The sequence below is a fragment of the Canis lupus genome, chromosome 6, assembly GCF_003254725.2.
Source record: "Canis lupus dingo isolate Sandy chromosome 6, ASM325472v2, whole genome shotgun sequence".
In the NCBI taxonomy this organism is placed as follows: Eukaryota; Metazoa; Chordata; class Mammalia; order Carnivora; family Canidae; genus Canis; species Canis lupus.
In genome coordinates, this window is record NC_064248.1 from 27,184,444 (window position 1) to 27,192,791 (window position 8,348).

The window sequence follows — 8,348 nt, forward strand, 5'->3', positions numbered from 1 at the left end:
TACAATGTACTTTTCTTGGTAACTGAAATCTGATTTGTGCACTTGATGGTTTAAATAAATAATTCTGCCTCAGGACATAACCATCACCCAGCATGTAAATGGAGATCAGCCATGTCCTGGCGGGATTAGAAAGGGAGAAACCACCCCATCTCACGGAGATCCTCATTTAAACGTTGATTCTGATTCTGCGCCTGCCTTTCCGGGGTTTGTCTGCCTGAGCTCTTGTAACAAGTCTGATGGAAATCCTTCATCTCAGAGATTCATCCCATGTTGAGCCCGCATCTCTAGCTAAAGCAAACACGAGTGTGGAAGGGAATTTAAAAATCAGCCTGGTATTCAACAAGCTGGAATTGGAACCCTGGTCTTGCTGTTTGCTTGAAAGTTCAATAAAGTAACATTTGTAAAATATCTAGCACAGTCCCTGGTACAAGACATTCAGGAAATGTTACTCTTATTAACATCCCTTTAAGAAAGCAGAGTTGAAAGAGATTAAGACACTAAATTCTAATTTTCATCAAAATCTGGCAGAACCAAAACTGAATTTCAGAGAAAAAAAACAGTCTTCAGAGTCCTCTAGAAATCAAGTTCAAATCCTTTCTCCTCGACGTGCTGACTGTCCCCTTAGGTAGTCTGCTTGACCTCTCAGAGTTTTATTTCCTTACCTATAAAAGAGTTCCTCCATTCCAGGAACTCTTTGTATCTCTCTCTAATTAGCATTTCCACAGTGTTTTTGTTTTTCTTTTTTTAAATCTCTTCACCAGACTATCTTTTCTATTAGAAGGTGAGTTCCTATGGAAAGAGGCTTTTGTCTTATCTCTGTGTGCATCCAGAGGGTCTACTTGCAGTCCCACCACAGGGTAGGGTAATCTATTATTTGCCATTTGAATGCATTATTTGCCAATTGAATGCCTACCTTACTTAGTTGATTATTCATTCAACAAATGCACATACGTGCTTACTATGTGATAGACGCTGAGGATACATGTGTTAACAAGACATAGCTCCTTTCCTTTGGAATTTAGAGTCTAGTGGATGAATGCACAGAGTGACTTTAACTGCTTACATTTACTAAAATTCTACTAGATGCTGGATGTTTTAATCATATTATCAAAATACAACTTCCCTACAAGATACAGAATATCATCCCTATGTTACAGTTGGGGAAACTGAGTTCAGAGAATTTAGGGAATCGCCCAAGAACACACAATAAATGACTATATCAAGATTTGCACATAGGTCCATGGGAATGCAGCACTGAGCATGACCATGAGGACATGGCAAACACAATCCAGTTACCCACACTCCAGGAAACTGGTTACTGCATTACTACTGAGGGTCCCATTAGCAACTTCGGCCTTGTACATAGAGGAGGAGCAGCACATGACCATGGCAACTGCTCTCACCTCTACCTGCCTCATGGACACAGATGAACATGGATTTGCTTTAATCAGTCTGGAAGATGACTTGCAAAAATGATTGTGTAGCCGAGGCAGGCCTTATAAGACAGCAGAACAAACAGAAATAGCCTGTGAGACCCGCAGCCTGGCATAAATTACCAGGGGCCCTTGGAGAGCACAGCTGTATCTAAAGCACGTGATTGCACAGATACACACAGAGAACCTGTCAAGAATGTATGATGACTGTCCTTAAAGCTCCCTAAATAGGTACACTAGAAAAACATGTCTGTATCCTGCCAAGAAAATGAATAATGCTAATGATAACAATTACATTTATTGAGCAATTAATAGATGTCAAGCATGTGGTTAAGCAATTTACATACACGGGGTCTGCTTTTCCTGGCGACAGTTTTTTGAGTTGGATACTATCATTACTCAAATTTATGATTGGGGACACTGAGGCTTGGACAGGTTCAGCCACTTGTCTAAGTAATGCACTTGGTAATGGGCAGAGATCAAAATAAGGTCTGTGTGAGCCCCGCACTCTTCATGACACATCACCATAACCTTGACCACCACCCATACCTTTATGAACGGAGAGACAGACAACCATCCATATGCCCCACACCTATCGCCATCTGTGTCCCATCCTCACTCACCCACTGTCATCTCTCCCAAATCTATTTCCCCCTTCCCATCACCAGTGGCTGCATGCCCAAAGAAAATGATTTTCCTGCAATGTGATCATGGGCCATGCATCCCTAAAACATATTCAAAATATGCCCAGGCCTTTTCACACCCTTATGTCTTGCAATCCTTCCCTTCCAGGGGACTGAATCAGAAAATCCTTGGTTCAAGTATGCCTGTGTGGCACAGTTGGTTAAGGGTCTGGCTGTTGCTTTCAGCTCAGGTCATGATCTCAGGATTGTGAGATCGAGCCCCATGTCAGGCTCCATGCTCACCACAGAGTCTGCTTAAGACTCTCTCTCCCTCTGCCCTTCCCTCCTGCACGCGCTCTCTCTCTGTCTCTCTCAAATAAATAAATCTTAAAAAAAAAAAATCCTTGGTTCAAATCTAGACTTCACTCCTTCCTGCTGTGTAAACTTGGGCCAGTCATTTAAGCACTCTGAGCCTGTGTCTTCATCTGTAACATAGGGTATTGATATTATTTCCTAGAGGTTCTCATTAGGAGTAAATTAAGTGAAAAATTTTATGCATGAAAATTTGAAAGACATGAAAATGCCTTACACATAAGAGGCAAAATAATTGTTATTCTCTTTCTGTGGAGAGCGCATACTCATCCTTGAAATCCCAGATCAAAGTCTCTGCATTTTGTCACAGGTGGATTTTGTCATTCCACACTGTGTTCCAGGAACTCTTTGTTTCTTTCTCTAATTAGCATTTTCCACAGTGTTTTTGTTTTTCTTTTTAAAATCTCTTCACCAGATTATCTTTTCTATTAGAAGGTGAGCTCCTATGGGGGAAAAGGCTTTTGTCTTATTTCTGTGTGCATCCAGAGGGTCTACTTGCGGTCCCACCACAGGGTAGGGTAATCTATTATTTGCCAATTGAATGCATTAAGCTACATTAACACTCACTCATCCACGCAACCACCTGGAAGGGGCATGTCTCGGGAAGCAGACTCGCTGTCTTGTTTTGTGTATTGTCTCACACCCAGTCTAAGAGCATCTGTCCAAATCTAAAAGAAACCAAGAATGATTGGAAACACAGCGCCCTTCCTGTGAGCCCCTATCTTGTGCTCTGCACTAGCTGTTTGGCATATGCCTTCTCTAATTCTTGTAGTGCTCTTGCAAAGTTTCTGAGACTGGACTGAGAGGAGGACGTGTTCAATTATATCTGTAGTCTGTCTACATACTCTGCTTGTTAAGGGGGGAAATCTTGCTCTAGCTCAAGAGATTTTGTTTATTAGGCAATAATAAGATGCTTAACTTCATGTATTCACTTGACTGAGGGGAGAAGACAGACATTTGGTCAAATGTTCCAGTGTCTGTGAGGGTGTTTTTAGATGAGAACGGCATTTGAACAGGTAGGCTGAGCAAAGCAGGTTACCCTCCCTAAAATGGGTGACCCTTACCCAATCAGTGGAAGCCCTAAATAGAAGAAAAAGGCTGGCCCTCCCTCAAGTAAGAGGGAACCCCTCCTGCCTGTTTTGAGGCCTTTTCTGGTCTCTGAACTTGAACTGAAACCAGATGGGAATTTGTACCATTGGTTCTCCTGGGTCTCCAACTGGCTCACTGCAAGATCTTGGGACTTCTCAGTTTCCGTAATTATATGAGCTGATCCCTTACAAGAAGTCTGTTTCTGTCTCTCTCTCTCTCTCTCTCTCTCTCTCTCTATATATATATATATATATATATATATATATATATATACACACATCTCTCCTATTGTTATATATATAGAGAGAAACATAGATATAGATGTATCTCCAATTGTCTCTTTGGAGAATACTAATATAAGCAGAATCCAAATGATGTTAAAATAAGGAAGAAAACTAAAGAAATGAAAGAGGCTTATCTGATAGTTTTAAATATCTAAAATAACATTTTAGTTTTAAAAATACTAAAGTAGGTGGCACCTGTGTGGCTCAGTCTGTTAAGCGTCTGCCTTCAGCCTAGGTCATGATCACAGAACTCTGGGATGGAGTCCCACATCAGGCTCCCTGCTCAATGGGGAGTCTGCTTCAACTTCTGCCCCTCCCTCTACTCATGCTTGCATGTGCTCTCCTCTCTCTCTGAAATAAATAAATAAAATCTTTAAAATAAATAAATAAAAATAAAAATACTACAGTAGGAAGAGAAGTCGAAAACCAGAAGAGCTTCCTAGCTTATATACCAAAAAAGCATTGGGGGCAGTGCAGAGAAATGGGAAAGATGGTTTTGTAAGGAATCATTCCCAAGTATGAGACAATGAGACAGAGAAACCAAGAAGTTTTATGAAATAGGTAGAAAATTGGAATTTATTCCTTTCTTTGTCATTTTCTCAACACTTTGAATGAAGCTTTGATTTGTTTTTTTGTTTTTTTTTTTTTCAGCTCTATTTCTGGTAAGAATGAGACATTATGGAAGACAGAGTTCCCCCAGGGCCCTGGTTATATGTGGGTCACAATATGTATCCATATTCTCATATATAAACTGAGCATTTGGGGTGGGTGATGGGTTATGAGAATCTCTCTCACTTTCTTTCTCTGCATCTTTCTCTATATTTATCTCTCTTTCCTTCTTTGCCTCTCTTTCTCCCCCCGCCCTCACTGTTGTAACAAATGTATTGGGCTAAGGATATAGAAAGCTGTTGGAATCAAGGTAGCTACACAGAACTCTGGAAAGTACACATTTACACACACCAGATTTGGAAAGCCCCATTCCTAACTACAATCCTTGATTTTTATATACCCACAAGGTGCACATCAGAATTGCAAACTAAGTTTCACCAACAAACTATATGCTTCCATTTAAGGACATTTTTGTGGAGAATAAAAAGAAGAAAAAAAAGAAAGAAAGAGAAAAGAAGAGAACAAAGAAAAGAAAGAAATGCTTTTTCCTTGTTCTCAAATCTGAATTCACTGTTGGTAAGGTCATGTCCTCATTGGAAGTAATGGGAGGAAAAAGTAGACAATTCTTCAATCACTCTGAAAAAAAAAAATCTGTTCCCAGCATTCCAGAACACTCATTTCCCAGCTGCCAAAGCTTATAAAGCTATAATAACATCATTGAGATAGCTCAGATTACTGTTAGCAAAGGCAAGATTTGAATCTGGGTCTACTGGACGCTCAAGTTCATGGTCTCAAACTCTCATCTCAGCCAGCCAGTGCTCAGTAATAAATTAGGCCATGTGACCCCTAAGCAAGGACAATCCCCTGTGTCAGCTCAGCTCTGAGAAGTCGCCCAAACAGTCAACAGTTTTCCCTTGGGGATCTGAAACAGAGCAGCTGATGCACCTGTATGACCAGTTCCTACAGGTCAGGTCCTATCAGATGTGGACTCAACTTAAGCTAGCTGTGAGGTCAAATAATGCTTCTGACAAATTCTTGGTTGGCAAGTAGGAGGCATGAGAGAACCTACTGAAATTTATGACAGAAAAAATATATATATCAGGTAATTCAGTCTCTTTGGTGGCTTCAGGTCAAAGATTTTAAGTCTAAATTTTACTTTATTTTGCTCCAAATAGAAACAGGCAATTAAAGATGTCCAGAGAAATTTGCTTTTGAGGTAAAAAGGTGCTCAGACTATATTGGAATGTTCTAAAGCACTCCAAATGTCAAACAGTAATGGTCATAAAAAGGTAAAGTTGAATGTTAACCATAAATTGCTGCAATTGAAATGCCATAAAACATGATAGCCTCTTTCAGAATTTTAATATTTGGAGAGGATTAGGACTGCACTGAGCCCTTGAGATGCTCTCTAAGACCCTCATCTCCAAATCTCTACAGCTGGTGAAACTGAGGTAGAATCCAGAACTTATAACCCAAATTTCTTGACTCTCAACTGGTGAACTCATTCATTAATTTTTGAATGTAGGAACGAAATATTTATGATGAATGACTTAATTTTTACCCTTATGTCATATTTCACTGACACCATTAAATATTTCAGAAACAATCACCAGAAAAATTCCCAGCACACTCCACAAGGAGAAAGACTTTAGAAGGGGGTCACAGCTGGTGTCTAGGGATACTGTCTAAGTCAGAATATGTTCCTAGAATATTATCCCTGGTTAAATGCGTTGGGGTTATATGCTATATTCCCTTCTGGGAGATTCTCGGTTCTCTCTAGCTAATTAAAAGTTCTGAGCAGTCTAAGAGCACACTTAGTATTCTCTGTCATCCAGCCTAGGGATCTGGTAGTGCTTTGCAAACTAATCCTGTCCAAGTAACTCCTGAATACCTCTTAATTCCCAAGCCTATGTCTCTACTTTTCTGAGAAAAATTGAATTCTTTAGAAATGGGTATATGACATTATTCCCTTCACCACAGGTAACAGGATATTTCCCAAAAAGGAGTAAGCTTAACATAGAAATCTTAGGAGAATGTAGGAGAACTGATCCAGAAATGCATGTGAAGTTAGGGAGCCCACTTACTCTCAAGAGTTTCAACTCTTTGATGGAGCCAAGAGGTCAGAACCAGTGGTGGCAGGAAGGGAGAATGAAGAAAAAGCAAAGATTGGAAGCGAAGGGGTAAAGGAATCTCTGGACATCTGCCTAAAGTTTGGAGTGACTTGTGAGGTTGCTGGTTCTCAAACTCAAGCATGCATTGGAGCCATATGGGTGGCTTGTTTGTTTAAACAAGAGTGTTGGGCTCCACTCCTAGAGCTACTGATTCAGAAGGTCTGGGTGGAGCTCGAGAATCTGCATGCCTAAAAGTTGGCAGGTGCTGCTGATACTGCTGATCTAGGAGCCACACCTTAAGAAGCACTGGCCTTGTGCTGGCTTACCTAGAATCCCTAGCAGGAATACTCAGACCAGTGGTCTATGAGCTTCTTTTTAGCAGAAAATTCTTTTGCCATGACATCTCTGTTGTCATCCTGGTAGTCATTTGCCCCCACCTAGCATCCAGGTTACATACTTTGGCCACATCATCTCAACCTTCCACGTTGTCTTGAGAATGGCAATCCAGGTATTTCCACTTTGCCCTAGACCTATGGCTGATGCTATAGCCAAGCCACAGAGAGGCCCTGCTATCATCTACAGCCAGCAAAGCTGTGTGGCAGGCAAACCGGGAGGCACAGCAGAAATTTCATTGTTCCTAGAAGATGAGCATCAAAAAATGTTGGCATAATGCGATCACTTTTCCTACATCTCAGAGTTCTGCTTCTTTTAGTAGCTTTCAATATAGTCTTCTCACCACTATCAATAAATTACCTTAATTTACAAAATACTTAAGAATGAGCCTCGCTACTCGACCCAGCTACCCTCCTAATCTAAACCAATCAGATTCTTGCTCCTGAATAATTAAACACAAATTCCAAAACCATTTCCTAACAGAAAGACAGGAAACCACTGGAGCCCAACATTGGAGCCCAATACTGAAAAGTGAGCCCATTTAATTCCTGCTACTCAGATCTGGGAGCTATCCCAGGTACAAGCTTCTTGAAGCCTACTTATCCAACTTTTGCTTCCCTCTACCCCCTCATTTCTCTTTACTAAACTCCTTTTTTTGCCAAAGTAAACTAGTCTGTTTCTAGGACTTAAAACCTGATGTGAAATTCTTCCAAATAAGAGATCTAGAACTCCATATTTCACCCATATTTAAGGAAAAAAAAAAACAGAATATCCCTGGATAAAGAAGGGAGTTGGTATCCAAGACCCAGGCTACTTAGCATCCATCACACACACACCCTGCCCCAGGAACACCCCTGAAGAATTTCTTAAGAACCTGAACTCTAACATCTGCTCATGTTTGAGGCTCACTTTGGCAACTAGCAAGAGATTACGACTCAGGTGGATCTAGTCATCTTTAAGGCCAGTGGATAAAAATGTTGCCTGTCTTCCTGAGGGTTTTAAGTATAAATTCTTATTTTAGATCATCCCTCAAAGAACCCTCCCCACCAAAATTTCTAGTTATATTCATGTATAACACCATCTCCCTGGCCCACCAGGCTGTATTTCTCATTCCATCAGCAGAGATGGAATCAGATCTTTGGCTCCATGATTACAACACACATCCAAGGTTTTGCTTCCTCCCAAAATATACAATAGGAAATAACAGCACAAACTGAGCCAACACATGTTAATTTCAGCATAAATTGTTAAAGAGCAGACATCAGCAAAGATGCAGCCGTGGAGGAGGCCCCCACAACAGAACCACCAGAATGCTTTACAGTGCAGCTTCAAATAGAAGTTGCTTCACAAAGGTTTCAAAGAAGGAAAGAAATGCACATAAATAAGTTTTGTCTTTAAAAAGAAGAAGAAGAGTTACCCATCCTACGGCTTCCT